Source organism: Lolium perenne, chromosome 1 (genome assembly GCF_019359855.2).
Source record: "Lolium perenne isolate Kyuss_39 chromosome 1, Kyuss_2.0, whole genome shotgun sequence".
In the NCBI taxonomy this organism is placed as follows: Eukaryota; Viridiplantae; Streptophyta; class Magnoliopsida; order Poales; family Poaceae; genus Lolium; species Lolium perenne.
In genome coordinates this window covers 202,669,199-202,676,492 of record NC_067244.2, presented here as the reverse complement: position 1 = coordinate 202,676,492, position 7,294 = coordinate 202,669,199, and the positions used below count along the sequence as shown (strand labels likewise).

General features: G+C 41.0%; 1 long non-coding RNA gene across 1 annotated transcript; it reads left to right on the top strand.

Annotated features, from left to right (window-relative positions):
• The first annotated feature begins 3,390 nt into the window (after positions 1 to 3,390).
• On the top strand, positions 3,391 to 5,213 carry LOC127319522 (uncharacterized). Its single transcript, XR_007862548.2, has 2 exons — positions 3,391 to 3,933; positions 4,856 to 5,213. It is a non-coding gene; the product is annotated as an uncharacterized lncRNA (long non-coding RNA).
• The last annotated feature ends 2,081 nt before the right edge of the window (positions 5,214 to 7,294 follow it).

The following is a 7,294-nucleotide window of genomic DNA, read 5'->3' as shown; positions in this document are numbered from 1 at the left end:
CAAATGCCCTGCTTTGATTGTTACATGAGTTTCTCTCATCCATGCAACGCCCGTTCATCCATCCCTGTGCCTACAGTATTTTAATCCTGCTGTTTACTATAATCACTACTGCTGTTTTTGTTACTCACGTCGTTATTTCACTATCGCTATCGCTATAAACTGTTACTACTGATAAACTCTTGCGAGCAAGTCTGTTTCCAGGTGCAGCTGAATTGACAACTCCGCTGTTAAGGCTTTCAAGTATTCTTTGTCTCCCCTTGTGTCGAATCAATAAATTGGGTTTTACTTCCCTCGAAGACTATTGCGATCCCCTATACTTGTGGGTCATCAATGATCCCAATGAAGTCCAGCTCGATGACGATGATGATGGCGTCGATTTCCCCCTCCGAGAGGGAATTTCCCCGGCGGATTTCTGCCCGCCGGAGAGCTCTTTTCTCTCTGGTGTTTTCCGCCCCGCAGAGGCGGCTGTGACTCCTCGCGATTATCCCCCGGAGCTTAGGTTTTCGGGGCGAAGAAGTACGCGAAAGAGAGGAGGCCGAGAGGGGCTGTGGGCCCCCTCCCCACAAGGCGGCGCGGCCAGGGTAGGGCTCGCGCCGGCCTATGGGGGGGCCATGGCGGCCCTCCTCGGCTCCTCCTTTTGGCTGGCTCATTCTTCTGGAAAAATAAGATCTTCGGTGTAATTTCCGTCAATTGTTGATCTCCAGAAATATTGCATTCTAACGGTGCTTTTTCAGCAGAATCCTGACTCCGGTGAATGATTCTCCAATCATCATGAAACATGCAAAATAAGTGAAATAACATAAGTATCATCTCTAAATACGAAATATATCAATGAATAGCAATAAATTATGATATAAAATAGTGATGCAAAATGGACGTATCACCGGCGCCCATAGCCCCCTCTCCCCAAACCCTAGCTACCTCCTCCTCCACATACAACTCCCGCAGCGCATAGGCGAAGCCCTGCCGGAGTTCTCCATCACCATCGCCACCACGCCGTCGTGCTGCCGGGATTCCGAGGAGGATCTACTACTTCCGCTGCCACCTGGAACGGGGAGAAGGACGTCGTCATCAACACCGAACGTGTGACCGAGTACGGAGGTGCTGCCCGATTGTGGCACCGTCAAGATCTACTACGCGCTTTTGCAAGCGGTCAAGATCTTCTACGCGCTTTTGCAACCGGCAAGTGATCGACTACATCCACCACGAGATCTAATCTCGTTAGGCTTTGGAAATCTTCGAGGGTTAGTCTCATGATCTTCTCGTTGCTCCCATCTACTAGATTGCATCTTGGCTTGGTTTTTGTTCTTGCGGTAGGAAATTTTTTGTTTTCTATGCTACGAATCCCATCAAATATTACAAATGAAATATAGCATTTCGGGTTGATAATTTTTTACGTTTATCGTTGATAAATAACGGGTAGGGGTTGATGAATTGTGAGCTAAAAAAGTCGTCAAAATATTCTAAATGAAAATTGACATTTCACATCGATAATTTTTTACATTTGCCGTTGATAATTAGCGGGTAGTGGGATTGATAAATTGTGAGGTAAAAAAGTCATCAAAATATTCTAAATAAAATTTAACATTTCAGGCCGATAACTTTTTACATTTACCACTGATGATTAATTCGCAGAGGGGTTGATAAATTGTGAGCTAAAAAGTCGTTAAAATATCACAAATAAATTTAACCTTTTGAATCTGTAGCTTTTCATATTTTGCGTTGATAAATAACGGGCCGCGGGTTGATAACATGTGAGCTAAAAATAGACTCCAAAATATTATATAAATTAAACTGTAAAACTAATAGTCCATGATCGCATGAAACTGTAGGACAAATTCACGTGGGCAGTAAAGTTATCAGTTGGAAATAGTTGTTTAAAAATCGAAGCAGTGACTGGCTCCAGTTTATTTGCTGTGCAAAGAAGTTTGCTTTTTTGCTTCTACCATCTTAATTATATGGTATAAAAGTAGTAACACTCCAATGTTTACAACGCCGTGCGGGAGGAAGGAGATCAAAACGGAATTGCCCACCGCTAAAAAGGGAAAGTCACCTGGTCGGGACAGATCGCGGAATCGACCGCTCGGGCGGTTGACCGCGTCCTAGGGTCTCCCGCCGGGGGAGGAACTAACGATAGCATTGGGTTGTCGACGACCCAGTGTCTAGTGTTTGCTCCGTAGCGAAGCATGGGTATTATCCTAGTTAAAATATAAAAATTAAAGGGAAAAAGAAAACATAAAAAAGAACCTGAAAAAAACAATAGAGAAACAAAAATTTGGGTTAAAAACAGAAAATGAAAAAACAACTGAAATGGGCCAGGCCAATCTCCCCAAGAGGAGTGTGCGGAGGCTGGTAGGCCACCGACCTAGTCGGCATATAGGGATTATCAGCTTTCATGGTCTAGTAATTTATAACTCGCAGGACGTGCCTGAGACCTTTGGAGTACCGTGTATGACTGGCCAATCATGTTGGCTATTGGGTATTTTCCAACGAGGACCGCTCTACCATGCCATATTTGGAGCTTTGCTCCCGGTTTAGATGATTCGGAAAAACAAGTCTCATAAAATAAGCCTTCTTACTTTGCGGCCGCAATGCGACAACATGCAACTTCAGAACTAAAACATACTATGAACTATCTATTTAGTACATCTGCGGCTACAAAGTAAAATTGCATATATACAGTTGCAACCACTTAAATAACGATCAGATGAAAAACCAACGCAACTACGACATAAGTGGTGCCAAGCTAAGCAGGAAACACACACGCCCTTATAACGAAACATAGTCTAAGGAGTCGTTTGGAAGCCAGGCTTTCATTTCATTTGTAGCATTTTGAAATGAATACCTGCATTCATTTCATTTACATTGTAATTCCAGAAATGGACACTTGTTTGGTTGTCACAGGAATTACAAATGACAACATAATTCAATATTGAATTTGTAAATGGCTTCCAAAAGAATTGCAAATGACAGGTCTCAGCTTGGAATTGCGTTTACCCATGGTGTCATTTTGCTGGATTTCCTAAATGAAATGATGACCCAATTCTGTGTCAACCAAACAGCCCATCTATGGAATTCCAAAATGAATTTTAGAATTCCAGGCCCAAATGATGGATACCAAACGACCTCTAATAGAAATTGGATAGTTGCATTCCATAAGGTGTTGACCATGTACAGTGTAGTAAGAGTAGCCCGAATATAATATACCCGTACCTACCTAGTGAAAGACTTTCGTGTCTCGTAGCCGTGACGACAGATCGATCTCCATGACTCGGAACCCAGCGATTTTAAAGGCGCCGGTATGTGCCGGCGTCGAATCGACCGCCCGGCGTTGCTTTAAGATGTGCGCCCCATTCCCCGGTACATAGACATTTGTTGCATACCGTTTTGGTACATGCGGCGGAATTAATGAATACCAAAAATTACGGTCTGAGTATCAAAAAAAAAAAAAAATTACGGTCTGCCTGGCAGGATACGCCGAACGTCTAGCCGTACCATTCATCCAGTCCCCCAAGATCCAGAAAAGTGGCGGCGCATCGAGGGCGGCGGCCGGACCGTCGGCGGAGATAGGTGGCTCCACGCTTCCCTCTAGGAAGACAAGGCGGCGGCCTATCCCGCTGGAGGACAGCAGCGGCGCATCGGGGCGGCGGCATCTCGTTTCCACGGCCGGCTCCTTCGGCTTTGTCGCCCCCGTTATCGGACAGGAGATCGAGCCACATCGGGCCGGAGCGAGCTGCCGAAGAAGGAGATTCAGCACGCCGGCAGCTCAAGATCTGCTGTGCTCATCGCTGGCCGCAGTTGTGAATTGTGGACAGCCTCGGTGCTGTGGCCATCGTGCAACCGCTGCCGGAGCGGGAGAAGGTGGTGCCGCTGGTGTCTGCCTTGTCGCTCGCCACGCACCACGACTGGTACTCCTTCATCGTCCTCGTCCAGGTACTAATCCCCTGACAATGATGACCGCGTCTTGTTTCTTGTCCAGTCCTTGGTCATTTTAATTTACTCCTGAGCAGTATTAGCAGAAAAAGTGAAAAGTTATTTTGCTCAGACATTAAGCAAGAATTTGCTAAGAACAAAAGGTTCCAGCTGTTAGTTGAGCACTTGACTTTCGTCAGTGCTTAACAAAGCCAGCGATGCATCCAGGTGATACCAATCGACCAAATCATTACAGTGTATATGCCTGTCTGCCAAATGGTACCAGCTACTACCCCATGCCCATTACATTTTGTGAGTATCAAGCTTAGACTGCATGTAGTGATCTTCAGATAGGTAATTTGAAGTGTCAATTTGCTAAGATACAAGTTTTAGGAAGCAGTACACATGGATAAATTCCTCTCATGCCTGATCAGTGATCCCTGTCCAACGAGAATGAGTTGTCATTTTTGTTTCTTGGATTTCGATGAGGTTGCATGAACTACTTGTGAACCACAAAGAATTGGAAAAGTAATTTTTGATGCTCATCTGATTGCTCGACGATACCTTGCAGTACACGTTGGCAGAACAAGTAGTATATGAAATTGAACATAAGTTATCTAAATGTGTACAATCCCAGGATACAATAAACAGTGGTTTGTCATGGCAGTTTTGTTGTTGTTGCCCAAACTAGGAATTCCCCCAAACTAACGCCACATTACTCAAATTAGTCGGATGCAACTTGTTAATACGTTCTATCTATGCTAAAGGGATTAAATATTTATTGATAGTTAGCTCATTTTGTTGCACCTTCGACTATTATAATATTAGTGAAACTAGTATTAACATTGTTAAATCCTGGTGGATTCATGCAATCTATATTGTGTTTTGTAACTTGTTATCCAGTCTATTCCGCTGGTCACGGACTAACTATTTATTCTCATAGGATATGGATAATGCAGTCTGCCAAGGCATAGCGAGATTACGGGGCTGCATTGAAGAACATTTTAAGAAAAGGACTGCCTTTCACATACAATATATTTGATTTGTCAGCTCGGCGTTTGGGTCACATTGATCATTAGATTGTGGACGTGGGATGATGCTTTGCTTTTCCACATCTTTGAATCTGATTTTTTGTAAAATCCTATTAATATGGCGGATTCATTTGTTGTAGTCCTGATTCTCATGACTAACTCTTACCATTTCCTTTTCCTTACATGTCAATCCATGACCAATCAATCTTTGCATGATGGTACTTGTGCATGTGATATTTCAAATTGTATAAACTCCATTTCACCTATTGTTGTCTTTAACTAAAATCTTATGTTTACCATCAGTCTCAGATTTATGTGCCTTGCCTACTCTTGTAAGGCATACGTGGTGTGGATATTTATAGGACATAGAGCTTCATTGTGTTCACATCTTTGATCCAACATTCCATGGGAATTTTAGATTTATGTGCAACTAATGTGCTGCCAATGACTTATATATTTTAAGATTTATATCATGATTGTGTAAGGATGGTCCGCCTTTTGATTTCTATGTTGATTATTTGTAGAGGAACAAAAAATGTCAACACTAACAAAGAGTTCCACTTAATATGGGACAAACCTTAGCACTTTTTTTTTTCTCTTGGATGATCTATGTTTTCCCTAGTTGCTTGTGCACGTTTACTAATATAAGCTTCCCTAAAGGACCAATATAGCTTTTTTTTTATTTCTTTCTGTGGATGATGTATGTTTTATCAGTTGTTGATGCATTTTTCACTTTGTAACTAATGTGAAACATGACTGACGAGTTGAAACACTAGAAGGATCACATGCTGAAGTTGTGAAACACAATCAAATAACCATGCATTACAGAAACATCTTGCATTCATTTGTAATTAATGTGAAACATGAATGAATAAGTGAAACACTAATTTGTAATTAATGTGAAACATGAATGAAAAAGTGAAACACTAAGAGGATCCTATGATGAACTTGTGAAACACAAATCTAGAACCCATGCATTACTGAAATATTTGTGAAACAATAGCTTCATTGTGGAAATGAAACAACCAGAGGGATCCCATGTTGTACTTGTGAAATACAATCCTATAGCCCGTGCATCACTAAAATATTTGTGAAGCATCACCTTAATTGTGGAAACGAAAAATCTAGATTATTTAAATGGTCATCCATTTTGTGAAACACAGTCGAATAGTCAATTCATTATTGAAACACCCTACATCCATTCGAAACTTATATGAAACATGCATGAAGAAACTGAAACACTAGAAGGATTCAATGGCCAGCTTGTGAAACTCAGTCGTAGCCCATCCATCATTGAAATATTTGTGAAACATAACTTAATTGTAGAAATGGTCATCCATTTTGTGAAACGGAGTCGAATTGCCCATGCATTACTGAAAACACTCTCCATATATTTGTAACTAATTAATGTAAAACATGCATGTAGAACTAAAACACTATAAGGGTTCATAGTCAACTTGTGAAAGAGTTGGAGGATTCCATGTTCATCTTGTGAAACACAATTTCCATGGTGAACTTGTGAAACACAAATCTATAGCCCATGCATCATTGAAATATTTTTGAAATAGTAGCTAGTTGTCAAAATGAAACAACTAGAAGGATCCCAGGGTAAACTTGTGAAACACAATCCTACAGCCAATGCATCATTGAAATATTTGTGAAAGATCCTACATCCAATGCATCATTGAAATATTTGTGAAACATCACCTTAGTTGTGGAAATGATGGAAACAACTAGATTCACAAAATGGTCGTATATTTTGTGAAACACAATCAAATAGCCCATTCATGATTGAAACACCCTCCATCTATTTAGAACAAATGTGAAACATGCAAGGAGAACTGAAAAACTAGAAGGATTATATGGTCAACTTGTGAAACTCAGTCACCCATGCATCATTCAAATATTTGTGAAACAATAACTTAATTGTGGAAATGAAACAACTGGATTATTGAAATATTCATCCATTTTGAGTAACACGGTCGAACCGCCCATATATTATTGAAACACCCTCCATCTATTTCGAATTAATGTGAAACATGCATGGAGAACCGAAACGCTATAATGGTTTCATGGTCAACTTGTGAAACAGAGTTGATTAGCCCATTCATTATTGAAACACTGTCTATCCATTTTTCACTATAGTGAAACATTCCCGGCAAACTAAAACCCCCTAGAATGATTCCATGTTAAATTTTTGAAACAGTTGAAGGATTTGTGTTCAACTTGTCAAACCTGTTCAAATTGCTCATGTATTATTGAAACACTAGAAGTATCCCATGGTGAACTTGTGAAAAAAACCTATAGCCCATACATCATTGCAATATTTGTGAAATGGCAAATAAATTGTG